Here is a 20,788-nt window from a genome sequence, read left to right on the forward strand (position 1 = left end):
GGTTCTGAGTTACATGAGGACCAGGCCATGACACTACACTTAAAAGAAATCATAGCTGAGCTGGAGAAACACGCTAAAACGGTAAATGCTCTCATCAGAGAGGATCGGAATGCGTCAGATCAGGCTGCGCAGAATGAGGCGTGCGTGCTGTATGGGGCGTGGTTACTGGGCAAGGGCCGCAGCAACCTGGAGGATTTAAAACAAGGTTTCGTCCCCTCCTAGATCAGCAATAAGCACCTCGCAGCCCTCCACCCTTTTGAGAACGCATAAGTCCGTGCCAGCTCAGACTGGCTTCAGAGGCCTACCCAGTCCCAGTGGACTGTGGGCGGTCTAATCACACCATTATGGGTATAGTGGTAAGAATGCTGGTTATGGGAAAGACAGCTAAACCCGCCCCGGTATACAGGGTGGAGAACATTGGAGTCATTCAAGGGGGTGCACACATTCGCTACACAGTGGTCCCACCTTACGTCATTCGATGGGAGCATGCAATGACGGGTACCAACCTCTTGGGGTGCCGGAGCCGGGGAGCACACATCATCCTCTGTCCCCAGCACTTGAATGCCTATTCAAAACCACAGTGCGGGTTCAGAGCTGCTGGCGCGAAGCCTATAAATTGCACCATGGAGGCAATGGCACAAAGCCATGCGCCCCCGCAGGTGGCATATATAGGAGATGGGACATTCTGTGTCACCACTGCAGTGCCCCACTACCAACATGGACAGCACGGCTGGTGTCCGGTCAGTGACAGCAGTTTCTGCTTCAAACCCAAGGCAGAAGTTCAAGCGGCCCAAGAGTGAATTGTCCCTATTCCTGAACCTTCTACTGTTCACCTCACTGTCAAGGAAAATTTCACCGCTCTGCAACGATTCGTTGCACATTTTGGCTACATCATTCCCCCTCTCCCTGAACACCTCACCAAGATACTAAAAGCCGTTGCCGTTTCACAGAAACATTTTTACACGCTGGAGCAGAAGACATTAGAAATAGGGGCAGGCATATTAGATATAGTGACCCCACAGTGGTGGGACCTGTTCACTAATATAGAAGTCCCTTCATGGATTAGGATAGCCTCCCACATCCTCGTAGTATGTCAGGTTTTTATTGTGATTTATTTATTCTTTGTACATTGTAAGAGGGACAAACGTTTCCAGAAGTATGAGAACAGAGGAGAATGGAGGGAGCATTATGTGCGGGTAGACGAGGAAACCCCCATTTAAATTTTGCTGCTATGTATAGAGTTAGAGTTTCCCTCCTTCCTCTATTTTTGATAGTATTCATGTGTGATTTTGTGTGTATTTTCTTTCTTTATTATTTTTATTGGAGCTTATTATGTGTGTTGTTATTAATAAAAGATAATATGTATGAACCAGGTGGTGTAGGGGTATTAGGCTCCCCTCCACGCCAGGAAATATGTGTGTCAGATTTTTAACTCCAATGTATTGCCATCTATAGAGGCTTAATGTGCACTGTGGGTTTTCTGAAATGGGAAATGCATGTGTCGTGGGGTCATAGACAGGTAAATACAGGGGATGGTTTGATTATGGAGAGTCAGAAAATTTTGCTCATCCAGAATTATGATACTTCAAGCAAGTTATAGTATCATCAGGGGGGACTGTAGGATTTGCAAAATTGAACATTGTCCTATAAGGGTCTATTGGCAGAAAAGGCCTTCATTTTAAAGACTGTTTTAAAAGAAGCCCAGAAAAAGGGGCACACAAAATGGCCACCAGACCCCGTGACCAGCTTTTTGGGACATTTTAAAATGGCTCCTGCAGTCCACAGACAGCTTTTGTATATTCAGCCCACAGTAAGTTCTGGAATGCAATTTCGGAGAATGCGAAACCAGACAGAACCCCATACATATGGATTGGATGCAGATCCAATCAGACCGGCCTGTAGATAAAGGCCATCAAAATGTTTACCCAGACAAAGGGAAACAGCTTCAAATTCAAAAGGGAACATCAAGACCCATTAAAGACAATACAAGGTCATTCCAGACCAGAGATGGCAGTTACCGGCCATCCCAAAAGTACTTTAAACACAATGACTACCCCTCTGTGCTACAAGCCCACCAAAATTTAAACAAAGACTAACCTCGATATGGCAGGAGATAAGGGCCTCGATGAGAAGTATAATTGGAGACCCGGGGTACCTATCAGGAGTTCAGAAAATCAGAAGACGATCGAGTTGGAGCTTCAAGGTCGGATGATTGAGGATCGAGTTCGAGTTCGGAGTTGGAGAGAGAGGTTTGAGAGGGAAGATCGAGTCAGTGCCCAGACCCGGGGTAGCTATCGGGAGATCATCAACAAACTCCGGGCCATTTTGACGAGATGAAAAGACGGTGACCCTCCAAGAAGAAACCTATATGAAAATGGTCAAACAGTTGGTCTCTCTCCACGCCGACGTCCAGGCCTGCTAACATCCAGCCTGTCCGAGTCCATTACCTCGAGGGAGGAAAGAGTGTGTCGCAGCCCACTGCGTTCCGCTGACCACGTGGAGACAGGACGCCTGAGAGGACCAAAACGCAGACTTCAAAACATCTATTTTCTAACTGGGACTGGTGAGTATGTTTCTGGCGCCTCATAATCTAACCTAGCTAGGTTTAGGGGGTGGGCATTTTAGGGGATAATTAACAATGAGTTGTTGTCCCTCGATGTTCCATGTGTTTTCCTATTTCATGGTGAACCTTGTAAAGTGTAATATGCCTGTGGATGTATTGGTTAGTACTGTATTATGATTTGTTTTTCCCTCCCATGTACCTTATTTTGGCTGACATTCAACTTTTCCTTTATGCAATAAAATTTCACTTCGTTTCATTAAACTTGGTCTACAGAGTATTCTCTGCATTGTAGTTCCTGCCTCAAAGTCCAGTGTACAGAACCTAAGGTGTGAGTGGGTCGAACCACTCGGTAAATTACTGTGCAAAAGAGAGAGGTCTCACCAAAGAGAGAGACCTAGCAAGAGAAAAACCCCTTACACCACATTGCTGGCCGGGAGGCCAGGGATGGCCTCACCATAGGCAGGTTTATTTCACTTGATGCTGTACACCCTGGCTGCCACATGATGCGCCAAGTTGGCAACACCCCACAACAACACCATAAAGCGTCCCTACAATTACCAAGCCATTCCTTTCACACTCATCAACATTGTGAGGAGTACCGTTATGCCTCACCATTCACTGCAATTCACTAAGCCACTACCAAAGGTGCACAAAAATCTGTTCAAGAACGCAAAGTACTGAAAATAAAGATTTCAATGTGTGAGTACATTAGCAGTAGCTTCACGTGAACATTGGCAAAACACCCAATTGCCTATCCTTGTGTGTTGTTACTTAGTATGATTGGACTAGGATGAGGTTGAGTGTGAGTGGTGGCTTGTGAGATAGAGCGAGATGGGTGGAGGTGCAAGGTAAGTTGGTGTGAGTAAGGATGTGCAGGAGTAGGGAAGGCAGAGTGATGGGGATGTGATGAATGGCACAGCAGGATGAGGTTGAGTGTGGCTTTGCAGTAACGTTTCGTGATCTACTGAGATCATTGAAAGGTTTGCGCCACAGCAGCCTGGTCCTCCTGATGACATCCCTGCTTGTGTCCTCCTGTGCAATGTGCAACCAGGCTGTGTTGATCTCCTGTGGAGGTCTCTTCTGCCCATTGGAAGGGAAGAGAACCTCCCTGCGTGCTGTGTCTCCCTCCATAAGCATATGGAGGGAGCCATGGGAGAGTCTGGGCACAGGCGTGCACCTCTGTGCAGTGCTTGTCAGTATTTGCAGCACCTCAGTGCTGTAGAACACTGACAGCATGAGTGTCAAAATCAATTTGCGCATGGTCCCTTTAAGGAAACCGGTTGCTAACATGTCATCAAATGATATTATCAGACCCGCTTCCTTTAATTGGCCAGGAAACACGTGGGCGGGCTTAATAAGCCCAATCAGTGTAAGATCATTATGGACAACTGGCTGGAACCAGCAGCAGCATCACAACCCGCCACCGACACCGGCCGCACTGGACCCGCCGAGGTAGGGGAAATCGCGGCCTATGATTCAGAAGGTATTTACTTGGCTTTAAAGTGTTTTGGAAAGTCCTGGTGTTGTGAAAGGCGATATATAAATGAAAGTCTTGGGGGGGAAAATTGGGTTGGTTTGCGCCTCTCGTTCGCGTCCCCGGTGGGCGCTACCTGGGCGCAAATCCTGTAGCGCCCAGGTGTGGCGCCGCTAACACCACCCACGAAATTCAGCAGGAGGTAAGTGGCGGCGGTAACCTGTAGCACCCCCGCACCGCTGCGCCTCCGGCGATGACATCATCGCCATGCAAAGCGCCCCGCTTGCGCCCTGGCCACAAACTTCCCTTGCGCCCCTTGACCTATCGCCAGACAATATGTCCGACAGGATCAGGGGGCATTTTTGCAGCGGTGGCGGCGCTACTTAAAGGGCAGGTGTCGGGCGGCCATTTTTATTTTGGCCAACTGCCAGCACCTACCCCCTTTCACTTTTTTACGCGGGGTGCTGGCTGTGATCGCTCAGCCTGGCACTTCTCTTGAGTGCTGGGCTGTTTTCACGGCATCCCGCTCCCCGGTGGTCCAGCAGGGCCCCGGTGCACGCAGCGCTAGGCCCCTGCCTTTTAATCAGGGGAGGGAGGCCTGTAATACTGCTGCGCTATGTGCCACCGTGCGTGGCATGGCAGCACATAGCGCCGCAAAATTCAGTAGTAGCGCTTCAAGCAGGAGGTGGAGGGCTTTCTAGTAGCGCCCCGCTTCCTGCTTGGGGCACCACTTCTGAATTTACAGCAAAGAGGTGCTAAATTTTTCGGGGCGCTAATGTTAGCGCCCCAGCGATGATACCGCCCCAAAATGGGTGCCACCCAATTTTTCCACGTTTATCTTTTCTTTTCTTTTTTTTAATATAGATCGTCCCTGTATCAATAAGCCAGAAAGAAAAATGGACAGGTTGGACAGCAGGGCAAGGGACTTAGGCAACCTTTCATCTCATGGGCAAACTTTCCCCTGCCGTGGGCTGGCAGGCACCAGAGATGTGGCCTGTAGATACCATCTGGCCTGTCCTCATACTAATCAGTGGGCACTCAGTTGCAGAACAAATGGCACAGCTGGAATTTGCCTTCATGACGCCTTCCTCTTTCTTGGTGACAGCTCAAGTGACCTTTCTAGTTAGTTGCCTAAGATACCTGCTCGTATAGGTGTTGGGATGTAGGACCAGGCTCCCCTCACAGCTGAAGTAGTGACGCTGCTGCCAGCAATTCATCTCAAAACTATGAGGCACTGAGATGATGGTCACCTTGGTCCCAAAAGGCTCATTTTAATTTTTATTCGTTTATGGGATGTGGGCGTCGCTGGCAAGGCCAGCATTTATTGCCCATCCTTAATTGTCCTTGAGAAGGTGGTAGTGAGCCGCCTTCTTGAACCGCTCCAGCCTGTGTGGTGAAGGTACTCACACAATGCTGTTAGGTAGGGAGTTCCAGGATTTTGACCCAGCGACGATGAAGGATCAGCAATATACTTCTAAGTCAGGATAGCGTGTGACTTGGAGGGGAACTTGGAGGTGGTGGTGTTCCGATGCGCCTGCTGCCCTTGTCCTTCTAGGAGGTAGAGGTTTCAGGTTTGGGAGGTGCTGTCGAAGAAGCCTTGGCAACTTGTGCCTTGTAGATGGTGGAAAGGCTTTGGGAGTCCGGAGGTGAGACACTCGTGCAGAATACCCAGCCTCTGACCTGCTCTTGTTGCCACAATATTTATGTAGCTGGTCCAGTTAAGTTTCTGGACAATGGTGACCCCCCAGGATGTTGATGGTGGGGGATCCGTTGATGGTAATGCCGTTGAATGTCAAGGGGCAGTGGTTATACTCTTGCTTGTTGGAGATAGTCATTGCCTGGCACTTGTGTGATACGAATGTACCTGCCACTTATCGTTGTCCAGGTCTTGTTGCATGCGGGCATGGACCGCTTCATTATCTGAGGAGTTGTGAATGGCGCTGAACACTGTGCAGTCATCAACGAACATCCCCATTTCTGACATTATGTTGGAGGAAAGGTCATTGATGAAGCAGCTGAAGATGGTTGGGCCTAGGACGCTGCCCTGAGGAACTCCTGCAGCGATGTCCTCAGGCTGAGTTGATTGACTTTCAACCACCACAACCATCTTCCTTTGTGCTAGGTATGACTCCAGCCACTGGAGAGTTTTTCCCCCAATTCCCATTGACTTCAGTTTTACTAGGGCACCTTGATGCCACACTCGGTCAAATGCTGCCTTGATGTCAAGGGCAGTCACTCTCACCTCACCTCTGGAATTCAGCTCCTTTGTCCATGTTTGGACCAAGGCTATAATGTGATCGGGAGCCGAGTGATCTTGGCGGAACCCAAACTGGGCATCAGTGAGAAGGTTATTTGTGAGTAAGTGTCGCTTGAGAGCACTGTCGATGACACCTTCCATTACTTTGCTGATGATTGAGCGTAGACTTATGGGGCATTAATTGGCTGGATTGGATTTGCCCTGCTTTTTGTGGACAGGACATACCTGGGCAGTTTTCCACATTGTCGGATAGATGCCAGTGTTGTAGCTGTACTGGAACAGCTTGGCTAGAGGCGCAGCTAACTCTGGAGCACAAGTCTTCAGCACGACAGCCGGGATGTTGTCGGGGCCCATAATCTTTGCTGTATCCAGTGCGCTCAGCCGTTTCTTGATATCACGTGGGATGAATCGCATTGGCTGGCTTCTGTGATGGTGGGGACCTCAGGAGTAGGCCGATATGGATCATCCACTTGGCACTTCTGGCTGAAGGCAACAGCATAGTTCAGTCATGCACCGCTGGCATCTCTAGCCCACAGGTATCAGCTCAGCGCAACACCAGGATAGGTTTAAGAGCAGCACAGAGTAACACCAGGGAAGGAACAGTATTAACAAGAGCACTTACTGTAGATATGTACTTGCACAGTAAAATAATTTTGTAATATAAAATCCAGTATTCCGAAGTTAGTCTGTTCTTTGTTTCTTGTGTTTGTGCGGATGTTTGACGTCAGTTTGCAATGAGGGCTAGAAATTCGGTATCGCCCCGGTTGGGGCGCTAAATTTTCAAAAGTTGTAGAATTAGCGCCAGGCGCTAATCCTTCTGACCTCCCGCTAAATTGATTGTTAGCACTCCAAGAAGGAACTGGAGCGCTAAATCAAGCGCTAATCACCTACCTTAGGGCTCTACCCGCAGAGCGATAACCAATTTCAGGTGCAATACAATTGGGACTCATCATTCACACTGGCTCCTTCCAGCTCTTAAAGGGGAGGTTGCAGCTTTCTGCACAACTTGATTCTCAACACTACTGGCTCTGAAGGCAACCTCCAACAACTCAACACCTCTTAACCTCATGGCTGATCCCAGTGCCAGGGAGAGAGCACGCTGTTTCAGCGACCAGGCTTTGGAGGCATTTGTCGCGGAAGTCGAAAGAAGGATGGCAGTGCCGTTCCCGGCCACTGGCAGGAGGTCAACACCCCAGGTCTTCGGGGCAATGTGGAGGGAAGTGGCCCAGCAGTGTGGTCCTCAGGACTCTCATTCAGTGCCGTAAAAAATACAACGACCTCACTCGCTGGTCAGGGTGAGTACATGCTTCAACAAGTCCTACATACCAGCCTCTGAACTTCAGTCTGTACACACTGCACAGACCACCACACCCCCACCACTCACCCACCAAGCATCTCCACCTACTAAAACTCACATCCACATCTCACACCTTGCCTACAATCACAGCTATTCAACTATGGCAGGCACAGCTCCCAAACACATGCTGCACACTTACTCGCACACTTTCCTTTCTCATGTAGGCCAAGCTGACCTACAATAGGAGGGAGCAGGAATGAACAGGCTGGGGTGAAGTGGACATCCAACAACTTACAGACCTGGAGGAACGAGTGCTGAGAGTCATTGGGCGCCAGATGGTGGGCACCGTGGCTGTCGGCGATTTCACCTCCTTCTCTCATCCCACTTCCCCCTCACACCACAAGCCTTTCCCACTTTCCAGCTCATTATACTGTCTGCATTCCTTGCTCCCTTCCTGCCCCCCTGCCCTCACCTTAACGCGAGTCTTGTGCCTTTATGCTTTCAGGTAATCAGCAACCAGATGACCAGCCTGTCCCTGAGCCTCCCACTGAGAGTGAGGTGGGAGAAGAGGAGGAGGAAGAAAGCACCGCATCACTGCATCTCTCAGCCGCAGGCACCACCTCAGATACTGGGACTATGTGATCTTCAGAGGCAGGTTTAGTAAAGAGGTCTGCACTAGGTAATGCACCGGGGATGAGCGGGCTGCAGCAGGGCCAGGGGGAAAGGATAGCTCAGGAGCCAGCTCCCCGGAGGGCGAGTTCGCGCACGTGTTCTGCTGCACACAACTCAGATGAGGACCTTGATGGGGAGGAGTTCACAAGATGGGTGATGGGCATGCACAGCGAGATGACAGGTGCAATGGCAAGGGTGCCCGAGAGCCTGTCGGCAATGGTAATGAGCGTGGAAGAGTCCGTCTCCAACATTACACAGAGCTCTGCACCCACCATGGAGCCCATCATTTCCATGCTGCAGAGGATGGTGGACTCCCAGAGAGACCGTGGGGACCCAGACCTCATGCCCCGTGTCATGGGCGATATGGCAGCATCCATTGCAGTACAGGCAGAAGCTAAGTAATGTCTTAGTCCTGTAATGCAGTCAATGGTTGATGCCATCGAGTCTCAGACTGCTCTCATGCAATCTCAGCTTGATGCCATGAAAGCTTTGACTGCAGCTATCATCGCTGGTTTCACCAGTCCACTGGGGAAATCACGGTGTCGCAGCAGCCCAGCAATCTGTGCTGCAGCAGATTGTTAGGGATGCTGAGGTGCTGCCCCAGGGGAGTAGCAGTGTGTCAGTGGAGCAGGAACCTGCTGTCCTCCCTCAGGATGACAGCATTCCTGCTCCCACCACTGCCACTCCACCATTGCACTTGTCGCTGCCTGTCATTCAGCCAGCCCAGACTGCTGCCGCCCAGCCTGAGGTGATGCAGTGTACAGCCGGGCCTTCCAGGCCCAGAGCTGGTCAAAGGCGTCCTGCAAGGCCATCTGTAGTCTCTGGCACTGACACTCAGCAGTCTTCCACCAGCACTGCTGCAGCTACTGGGGACAGACTATGTAGGCGCAGTAGATTAGGAAAAGGCACTGTAAAGAGGGGAAGTAAGGGTTTGCACAAGGGTGATTAGTTAATATTGTTGTTGTATATATGTGTTTACTGAATGTTGATAAATTTATTAATTGAATTTTGCAGAATTTGTGATGTCTTTCATTTCAGCATTGCGCTGTGATATGGCGTGCAAAATGGATGGAATGATGGGGATGTGGTGAGCAACCGGAATGTGAGGTAGAATTTGTTGGAACTGCAGTCTGATAAGGCGGTGGATTGAGTGGCTGCCTCCTCCCTCGCTCCTGTTCCTCCACATGTTCCTCCACCTCCTCCTCCTCCTCCTCCTCCTCGTTCTGCTAGAAGCATAGAAACATAGAAGATAGGAGCAGGAGTAGGCCATTCTGCCCCTCGAGCCTGCTCCGCCATTTAATGAGATCATGGCTGATCATCCAAATTCAGTACCCTGTCCCTGCTTTCTCCCCATATCCCTTGATCCCATTAGCCTTAAGAAATATATCTAACGCCTTCTTGAATATATTTAATGAATTGGCCTCAACTACATTCTGTGGTAGAGAATTCCACAGGTTCACCACTCTTTGGGTGAAGAAATTCCTCCTCATCTCTGTCCTAAATGGCTTACCCCTTATCCTTAGACCGTGACCCCTGGTTCTGGACTCCCCCGCCATCGGGAACATCTTTCCTGCATCTAGTCTGGCTAGTCCTGTTAGAATTTTATAAGTTTCAATGAGATCCCCTCTCATTCTTCTAAACTTCAGCGAGTATAAGCCCAATCGACCCAATCTCTCCTCATACATCATTCCTGCCATCCCAGGTAGCAGTCTGATGAATCTTCGCTGCACTCCCTCCATGGCAAGAACATCCTTCCTCAGATAAGGCAACCAAAGCTGCACACAATATTAAGGTGTTTTCTCACCAAGGTCCTGTACAACTGCAGCAAGACATCCTTGCTCCTGTACTCGAATCCTCTCACTACGAAGGCCAACATACCATTTGCCTTCTTAACCGCCTGCTGCACCTGCATGCTTACCTTCAGCGACTGGTGCACAAGGACGCCCAGATCTCATTGCACTTACCCTTCTCCCAATCTATTGCCATTCAGATAATGATCTGCCTTCCTGTTATTGCCACCAAAGTGGATAACCTCGCATTTATCCACATTATACTGCATCTGCCATGCATCTGCCCAATCCCCCAACCTGTCCAAATCATACTGGAGTTTCTCTGCATCCTCCTACCAGTGCACACACCCACCCAGCTTTGTGTCATCTGCAAACTTGGAGAAATTACATCTAGTTCCCTCATCTAGGTCATTAATATATATTGTGAATAGTTGGGGTCTTAGCACCGATCCCTGCAGTACCCCACTAGTCACTGCCTGCCACTCGGAAAAAGACCCGTTTATTCCAACTCTTTGCTTCCTGTCTGCCAACCAGTTCTCTATCCAAGTCAGTATCTTACCCCCAATCCCATGTTCCTTAACTTTACACGCTAATCTCTTATGCGGGACCTTATCGAAAGCCTTCTGAAAGTCCAAATACACCACATCCACTGGTTCTCCTTTATCTATTCTACCAGTTACATCCTCAAAAAATTCCAATAGTTTAGTCAAGCACGATTTACCTTTTGTAAATCCAAGTTGACTTTGTCTGATCCTGTCACTGTTTTCCAAGTGCTCTGCTATGTCTTCTTTTATAATGGACTCTAGCATTTTCCCCACTACCGATGTCAGGTTTACCGGTCTATAATTCCCCGTTTTCTCTTTACCACCTTTTTTGAATAGTGGGGTTACGTTAGCTACCCTCCAATCCATGGGAACTGTGCCAGAGTCTATAGAATTTTGGAAGATGACCAGCAATGCATCTATTATTTCTATGGACACTTCCTTAAGTACCCTAGGATGTAGATTATCAGACCCCGGGGATTTATCGGCCTTCAATCTCGTCAATTTCCCTAATACCATTTTCCTTCAAATACTGATTTCATTCAGTTCCTCCCTCTCATTAGACCCTATGTTCCCCGGCATCTCTGGGAGGTTATTTGTGTCCTCCTTTGTGAAGACAGAACCAAAGTATGTATTTAATTGGTCAGCCATTTCTTTGTTCCTCATTATAAATTCCCCTGATTCTGATGGCAAGGGACCTACGCTTGACTTCACCAAACTTTTTCACTTCACATATCTATAGAAGCTTTTACAGTCAGTTTTTATGTTCCCTGCAAGCTTACTCTCATATTCTATTCTCCCACTCTTAATTAATCCTTTTGTCCTCCTTTGCTAAATCCTAAACTTCTCCCAATCCTCAGGTTTGCTGCTTTTTCTGGCTAATTTATATGTCCTCCCCTTGGATCTTATGCTATCCCTAATTTCTCTTGTTAGCCATGGTTGCGCCAGCTTTTTTGTTTTATTTTTATGCCAGACAGGGATGAACAAATTCTATCATTCATCCATGCGATCTTTAAATGTTTGCCATTGCCTATCCACCGTCAACCCTTTAAGTAACATTCCCCAATACATCCTAGCCAACTCGCGCCTCATACCATCGTAGTTTCCTTTATTTCAATTCAGGACCCTAGTCTCTGAGTCAACTGCTTCACTCTCCATCTTAATGAAGAATTCTATCATATTATGATCGCTGCTCCACTAGGGGCCTCGCACAACAAGATTGCTAATCAATCCTTTCTCATTACATAATAGCCAGTCTAAGATGGCCTGATCTCTAGTTGGTTCCTCGACATATTGGTCCAGGAAACCATCCCGTATACACTCTAGGAATTCCTCCTCCACAGTATCTACATATATAAAACGGTATGACTCTCTGTCTGTCTTTCTGTCTCTCTGTCCGGCTATACAATCAAAAGTTATAGAGCGTACCTACACGTGTGTGACATGAAAAGAAGGCTTACGATTCCAGAACGGTTGTAAGTGTATTTACTTTTCGGTGAGACAAAAGTTGTGCCCGCGGTATCCAAAAAACGTTCAAAATTCCGCTCATTACCTGCTCATTAGCATTGAGTGACGTCGAGGTCGACCAATCGTACGGTCGAGCGACCCAACGGTCGACCAATCGCTGCATGGCGGGGGCGGGTTCCTGGCACGTGCGGGCGGGCCCTCCTAGAGTCGAGTGACGGGACGATTGACCAATCCTACGCTTCGGTGACCTGACGGTCGACCAATCGGTGCGTGTGTGGGCGGGCCTTATCGTTCTGAACCGAGGTGAGTCGCCGCCATCTTGATTCCAAACTTTTCATTTCTTTTTCCCGCTTTCTGTGTCTTTAAAAAAAAAGTTGCTTTTAAAACACATAGGCCTAGAAATTGGGTATAGCCTCGCTTGAGGCGTTAGAACTGGCGGAGCGCTAAGTTTATAGCCAGACGAAAGTTATCGCTGCCTGGCGAGATATTGGGTTGCATCGCCCCCAAAGGGGATTGAGGCGCTAATTCAGCCGTTGCACGGTGCTCTTAAGGCGCAAAAGTTCAGGCGCTACTCAATATCGACGTGGACGGGCGCAGCGCAGGTGATCTCAATTACGGGAAACCACGAGACCTCCAGGCACCGGCCGGCTCTTAAAGGGGAGGGTCAGTCAGCTTGAGCTTCAACACCCAATGCCCTGTAGGCCTCAGGTTCGGCGCTCGCCCTTGTCTGGCGGTACAAACTTGTTCAGCATGGAGAAGGTTAGACAGAGAGCAGAGCGCTTCAGCACTGAGGCTCTGGACCACTTGGTGGCTGCAGTTGAACGCCGTCGAGAGGTCCTGTATCCGGATAATGGCAAAAGGCCGAATCAGAAGGCTTACCGACAATCTTGGAGGGAGGTTGCTGTGAGGGTCAACTCCAGCAGCATGGCGACCAGGACCCCTGTTCAGTGCAGGAAGAAATTCAACGACCTCACACGGATCGTTAGGGTGAGTGATGGTTTAGCAATCTTCTGATTCCCTCCATCTGCAGCTGACTTCGGGCACCCTGCTGCAATGATGCCCCAATGGCCATCTGTCAGCATGCACCCATGGCCCTTTCTGGGCACACACATGGACAGATGTCTCAAGGCCTCATGTAAGGGCTCTTGCACCATGGGGGCCATGCGATGATCTCTCAAGGCCTCATGCAAGGACTCTTGCATCATGGGGGCCATGCGATGATCTTTCAAGGCCTCATGTAAGGGCTCTTGCACCATGGGGGGCATGCAATGATCTCTCAAGGCCTCATGTAAGGGCTCTTGCACCATGGGGGGCATGCGATGATCTCTCAAGGCCTCATGTTACAGAACTTCCCCTTCTTTCCTTTGCAGTCCAAGCTGGCGATGATCCGGAAGGAGCAACGTCGAACCGGTGGCGGACCTCCACAAGTGACAGATCTGGAGGAGAGAGTGCACCAGATACTTGGAGGACGTCTGTCTGGTCCAGTGACCACTGCATCTGCCGACCCCATTACCGACAGCGAGGGTAAGACTCTCACCTTTTTCACCTGTTGCATTCCACTTGGTCCCCCCGCCAGCATGCATCCTCAGTGTGCAGCCATGTCAGAGCCATGCCGCAATCTGGCATGCCTTTCAGCAAACCTGTCCTTTTGCTAAAGCCACTCTTCCACCTCCCACTTTCAGATGAAGCAGCACCAACTCGGGCTCAACGCGCTGAAGCTGCCAGTGCCAGTGCCACCGGAGGCGAGGACCAGGAGGAATCCGGACCAGCCGTTGCAGAATCCGGGGAGCTGAGACATCTGCAGACTGGGGATAGTAGTCCCCTGGAGGGGAGGAGGGGGGCTCTGAGGATGAACCAGTTGCCGGACCAAGCGGCATGCAGCAACGCACGGGGGAGAGGCAAGTTCGGCCACCGTCTCCCCGGAGGGCAAGGCAGGTCGTGATGACTGCTGCACAGAGTGCAGATGAGGTGCGTCGCCTGGCTGAGATGAGCAAACAGGCCCGGGTCAGAAACACGGAGCTGATGGCTGCAGTGGAGAAGATGCCTGAGTCAATAGATTCATTGGCTAGGAGTATGTTGGACTTCGGGGCAACAATGGAGAGGACTCTCCAGGGCTTTGGGGCAACAATGGACAGGACTCTGCAGGTGTTTGGGGCAACAATGGACAGGTCTATCCAGGGCTTCGGGGCAACAATGGACAGGACTATCCAGGGCTTCGGCCCAACAATGGAGAGGACTGTCCACGGCTTTGAGTCGGCTATGGAAAGGACTGTTCAGGGCTTCGGACAATCCCTGGAAAGGTCTGTGCAGGGCTTGTCCGAGGCAGTGGAGCGGTCGGCACCTGGCTTGTCCGAAGCAATGGGAAGAACTGTCCAGGCCTTCTCCGAAGCACTGGCACCTGGTACACAGGTCCTCACTGTTGCCACGCAGTCACTTGCTGGGCTCCTCCACAGCCAGATTGACGCAACGCGAACTCTCACTGTAGCCACCCTCTCTGCATCAGTTAGGATCACCCCGGGCCCTTCCAGTCCCATACAAGGCCAGCAATCAGTGGAGCATGCGATTGTGGTGGATGAGCCGAGCCGCTCCCCTCAGATAGCCAGTGTGTCGTCCGACCATGGTGCAGGTGTCCTCTCTCGGCAGGAGACCACTGCACATGCCAGCGCTGGGACGCCTGCATTGCAGCTGCCACCACCTGCAGGCCACACGGCTTCCAGCCATGGTCACATCAAGCATCCTGCGTCCGCACCCTCCAAGCCTAGAGTTCGGCCAGGCCGTCCCTCAGGGGCTTCTGCGCTTCCAAACAGTCAGCAGGCGTCCCCCAGCCTTGAGGCCGCCACTGGGGTCCAATTACGTAGGAGCAGCAGGGAGGGAAGGGGCCGGGCGCAAAAGAGAAGTCGTTCTCCCTCAAGGGGCCAGTTGTAGAGGGAGGTGCTGAGACGTTTGTTTGTCCAAATTCAAGGACACCCTCACCTGCTGTTGTATTTGCAGAAGGTTTGTTGAGTTTTGCAGCTTTGCCGAACAGTTCACAGTTATTTTGAAAGTTATGGTTTCTGTTGACATTACGTTGTTTTGCTGTAATGAAAGTCTTTTGTGCCAGTAAACAGAAGTTTCAATGTGGCATGGTGCATGTGACTAGTTTCAGTGATGCTAGCATTCAGAGGCCCTCAAACATCCAAAGTGCGCATGAGTTAAGACTCTCATCATTCCGCCACAGGGGTCTCGACACGAGTCCAGATGAGCCTCTGACGTATGGCCCTTCCACTTTCAGCAGCCCTTCCATCTTCCGCCTCCTCCTCCTCCTCCTCATACTCCTCCTCCTCCTCCTCCTCCTCCGCCTGTTCTTCCTCCTCCTCCTCCTCCTCATACTCCTCCTCCTCCTCCTCCTCCGCCTGCTCTTCCTCCTCCTCCTCCTCCTCCTCCTCCTCCTCATACTCCTCCTCCTCCTCCTGCTCTTCCTCCTCCTCCTCCTCCTCCTCCTCATACTCCTCCTCCTCCGCCTGCTCTGCTGGTCATTGAAGGACAGCTGGAATTGGCTGGGTGCGTCGATTCGCCAAGTTGTGGAGCATGCAGCAGATGACGATGATGTGTGCCACTTGCTGCGGCGAGTACTGCATGGATCCCCCCGAATGTTCCAGACATTGGAAACACTTTTTGACAACACCAATAGTGTGCTGTTTACTGTGCCTGGTCGCCTGATGGCCGCTGATGATCAGCTCTTCTGCTGGGGTGTCGGCCACACGGAGTGTTGTCATCAGCCATGGCCAGAGAGGATAGCCCTTGTCCGCAGTAAGCCAGCCTCATCTTCGAGGCAGCCCCTCAAAAAGGTTACAAACTGAGGTCAACCGCAGGATAAAGGCATCGTGGCTGCACCCTGGGAAATGCGCGGTGACTGCCATGATGATTTGGCGGTGGTCACAGACCAGCTGCATGTTGAGGGAGTGCAACCCCTTGTGGTTGCGGAAGTCCTAAGGATGATGGCATGGCGCCCTCAAAGCCACGTGTGTGCTGTCACTCGCCCCCTGCACCATGGGGAAGTCCGCAATAGAAGCGACACCCTGCACGCCTTCCGCCTGCTTGTGCAGGGTCCGAGGGAAGGCCATGATTTGACACCTTCGCCTATAAAGGGCTTCTGTAACTTGCCGGATGCAACAGTGGACTGCAACCTGAGCGACAGTCGCAATGCCCCCAATGGCTGACTGAAAGGGTCTGTTGGCATAAAAATGGAGGCCATCAGTCAGTTTAGCCATCACGGACAGAGAGGTTCTGCAGCGTTCACGCGGCTGCAGATCCTGACCAAACAGGTGGCACAGATCAGTAACAATGTCCATCCAGAATCGGAGCCTTCCCAAACACTGCTCCTCCGACATGTCAAGGCTTGTCACCTGCTGCCTAAAGACCCTCACAGCTTCCCGTCGGATTGGCCGACCTCCATTGCCCCTCCTCCTTCTGGCCAATCCCATCCCTCTCTCCCGCCGTCTCTCTGCCCCTTCACAGTGTTGGGCGATGAGGCCATCGCCCTCCAAACAAACTCTCATTCCGATGCCAATTGGTCAAAAGGCTTTTAGGTGTAGTGCTGCAAGTGCTCCGGACAGGTTTGAAGGACCCAAGTACTGTAAAGCTAAATTCCCAGAACTCGGCTCCACATTAGCTCGCCAACTCTCTCTAGCAACGATCGCAATGAGCAGGCCAAGTGGCAGAAGATTCTGCACTAAAGCTGTCCCCTTTAAATAGCGTCCCCCTACTCCGAGAAGGGCCTGTTAGCCCTCCTTCGAACTGTCACTAATAGCGCTGGGCGCTAATGCTCCGGGCGCCACCCAATATGCGCTCAGGCGATCCTAGAAGGCGTTGCACACTGAAATGACGTCATGAACTGCTTGCGCTCGTGGGCGCGCGCAAACACTTAGCGCAGGCGCTAAATGTATAGTCAATATCTGAGTTGTCGCTATCTTCAGAGCGTCCGCCCCAACATAGGGCTTCGCCCCAATTCTAGGTCTCTTTAGGCGCTCAGCGCTGGCGCTACCAACCCAATTTCTAGGCCATATTGGCCCAGTAATTCCATTCCAAACGCGTGAGTACGGTTGGGGTACTCACGCGTCTGGCCGGAGGAAATGCCGGTTTTCAGCATGCACAACGCATGCGGGGAAAACCGGCATTTCCTGTCCTCTGAACGAAGGGGTTCAGAGGCAGAATGCATGCGACTGCACAGGCAGCGCGTGTGCAGTAAAATTCGCCGGTTTCATTCATGCTTTCAGTGAGGTTAAGTCCTTACAACTTACACATGAAAAAAGCATGAGTACAGTTGCTCCAGAGGCTGCGGAGGAAGATATACTTTATCGTGGAGCTTCTGAAAGGCAATGGCCCAGTAATTCCATTCCAAATGTGTGAGTACGGTCGGGGTACTCACGCGTCTGGCTGGAGGAAATGCTGGTTTTCAGCATGCACAGCGCATGCGGGGAAAACCGGCATTTCCTGTCCTCTGAACGAAGGGGTTCAGAGGCAGAACGCATGCGACTGCACAGGCAGCGCGTGCGCAGTAAAATTCGCCGGTTTCATTCATGCTTTCAGTGAGGTTAAGTCCTTACAACTTACCCATGAAAAAAGCATGAGTACAGTTGCTCCAGAGGCTGCGGAGGAAGATATATTTTATCGTGGAGCTTCTGAAGGGCAATATTTTTGTTTGGGAAAGGGAGGAAAGTTATATTAAGAAATGCTGAGGTAAGTTTTAAAGTTTAATTTTTTATTTTTAAAGGGTTTTCAGTACTGTAGGTAGAAGGAGCAATTGTGGCTGTGTGAATTGAATTTGCTGTGTTCATTAAATGTGAAAATGACTGTTCTAAAATGAATAATGTAACATTTCCAACATTTTTAAGAAAGAAACTTTTCATCAGTAATATATTCTTTTAAGTAATTATGTATTTATGTCTGTATATATTCCTTTATGTATATGTATGTATATATATATTCCTTTACTTATGTGTATGAATGTATGTATTTAATTATGACTTTCAGAGAAAGTAACTTATTGGACAATTATCTCGGGCTGTGAAATTGATCAGGCGGGTATGATGTATTACCAAGACGATAACACGTTTCTCCTGCCATAGGCCGGGGTGATTTTCTAGCCAGTCACTTCATTAAAATTACTTTAACAACTCTTTCCATTTCTTCCTTGCAAGGACGTCTGTGTAAGCAGGAGGCCTGTGAGCGAGAAAAATGCCCGGGAACTGCTAGTAGCCAACACCTTCACGAGCTAGTGGCGCCTTGTACCTCCCCCTCCCCCCGCAAGGCAAAGAAAGGAGCAGACACAATTTAAAGTGAAGCAGTGAACTTTTATTGCATCATAAAACAGTTTTCAGGGTCAGTTTTGATGTAGGTAGTTTATAACTTTAAAATGTTAACTAGCTATTTCCTGCTTTTCAAACATTTGTAAACATGAATAGTTCAGAAAAAAATGTGTTAACATTTTAAAGTGACTTTTTCTGTTTTCTTAGTGCAATAAAGACATTCAAGGTGGAAACTAGCTATGTCCTAATTTTCAAATAGTTGTTGTAAAAATACTTTGGCTCCAATAAAATTTGCTAATTTTTTTCAAACTGACTACAGGCTGCACTGTTTAAAGGAAAAGGTTACATATCCTTTCATTCACAAATAAACATTTCAATGAAAACAGCAAACACATTTTACATGTCAATAAAAAGAAAAATTAAACAATTGTACGATTTGCCCCCTCGCATCTGCGACTGAGGGTCCAAGGAGGTGTATTGCGCAAGAGGTCATCATCGTACGTATCCTCACACTGTTCCCTTTCGGGAACTGTATGAAGTGGTGGAAGGATTTCTGGCCACGTTAACGCTCCTTCCGTGACCATAACCATCTTCATACCAGCCATTAGGGTGGTTAGTCCTATGGCGCGAGGGTTTTACGGGCTCCCACAACCCATCTGAGAGGGGGGCCACCCACACCCGCGGATGCAAGTATCCCGCTGGATGTCCACCCAGAATTTATAGTTGGAGCTCCGACTCCACTTGCCGGGACTGTCTGGAGCGGGGTTCGAAACCCTACTCCTTCTGGCTCAGCGGCGGGGATGATTACCGCTACGCAAAAGGCCCACTCCGCGCAAAAGGTGACACCCATACATTTCCTGCGCCTTTTCCCTCCCCGTGACTGGAGCCCTATGCTGCCACTTGAAAGACCAAGCTATCATCTGTCCTTTTTGCGGCGCCTTGGACTTCTCATTACCAATGATGAGCAGGCACTGCGCCTCCACCTCGTTGAGGAGGTTGCTGAGGTCATCATCAGTTCAATTGTGAGTTCTTTTAATGCCGTGAATTGTGCTCATTCCAGCCATTTCACGTTGCTAATCGGAGTGGGCCTTTGGCGTAGCAGTAGCATCCCCGCCGCGGGACCAGACTGGGTAGGGTTTCGAACCCCGCTCCAGACAGTCCCGGCAAGTGGAGTCGGAGCTCCAGCTCTAAATTCTGGGTTGACATCCAGTGGGATATTTGCGTCCGTGGGTGTTGGTGGCCCCCCATATCGTATAGGTTGTGGGAGCCCGTAAAACCCTCCCGCCATAGGACTAACCACCCTAATGGCTGGTACAAAGATGGTTACGGTCACAGAAGGAGCGTTAATCACGGCCAAAAATCCTTCCACCACTTCATACAGTTCCCCAAAGGGAACAGTGTGAAGACACGTACGACGACGACGTTGCTAATTAAATAAATGGAATGAAAAAAATGCTTTCAGGGCTTTTAAAAGTCTTTAAATTGCTTTAATTCTGTTTAAAACTACTTCAGATTCTTCAAAATAATGTTATCGTTTTTATAAGTTTATAAAAGTTACCAAAAGCTTCATAAAAATAACAAAAACCTATTTAAAATGCTGCTCTGCATGTAAAAATGCTTTCAGCTTGTGAGAAACATTGGGGGCGTGTCCTATTAAAATGAGACCTCAAGGGGCGTGTCTCACTTGCACTGCGCGCTCCAGGCTTTGCGCTGGCTGCACTCCAGGGCAGCGTGACGTCAGACGCTGCCCGGGAGTCATCATTTTAAAACAGGAATTCCAGGCGTCCCTGAAGCTCAACGGCCAGCGCGTCGGGTAAGTGCACATCGGGGGCTTGCACACGCGGCAAGCCCCCGATCCTAATTTCTGCCCCATTGTTTTAAAAAAAAGTTAATTACTTTCTAAATCTTTTATCTAATCTCATTAATTTTCCTACCTTTCCCCGTTTTTGCAGGTAGGCCTCGAAGCCTGGTCGTCTGTTGCCAGCCATGCTGGACCCTAGGCAATTGTTTTGTGGCAAGCTCCTCCCACCCCTCACCGGCCACCCCCCACACCCCCCGCTGGGCCCGATTCCGAACCAGCGGCAAGCCATCTTGGTAAAGGCTGGCTGGGCTCACTGCAAGCTCCTCGCGCTTGCGCTGCACGGCGCACGCGCACCTCCACACAGAGCGCGGCCAGAGGGAAGTGAGCAGGTTAGCGGGGGGGGGCGGGCAGCGGGGCTCGGGAGGGGAGGGGGAGCGGAGAGGGTTACCCCGGCCACCGGGCTCTCCAGCCGCAATCGGCCGTCTCAAGCCGCTCAGGCCCAGGCCCGGTCTCGGAGATCGGGAGGCGGAGAGGGGAGGAGGGTTACCAAGGCAACCGGGCCCAGCCAGCCGCAATCGGCCGTCTCAAGCCGCCTCAGGCCCGGCCTCAGGAGGGCGGGGCTCAGGCTGACCGTGGCG

This window comes from Somniosus microcephalus, chromosome 1, assembly GCF_052327205.1.
Source record: "Somniosus microcephalus isolate GS21.2 chromosome 1, FLI_Smic_1.0, whole genome shotgun sequence".
Lineage (NCBI taxonomy): Eukaryota > Metazoa > Chordata > Chondrichthyes > Squaliformes > Somniosidae > Somniosus > Somniosus microcephalus.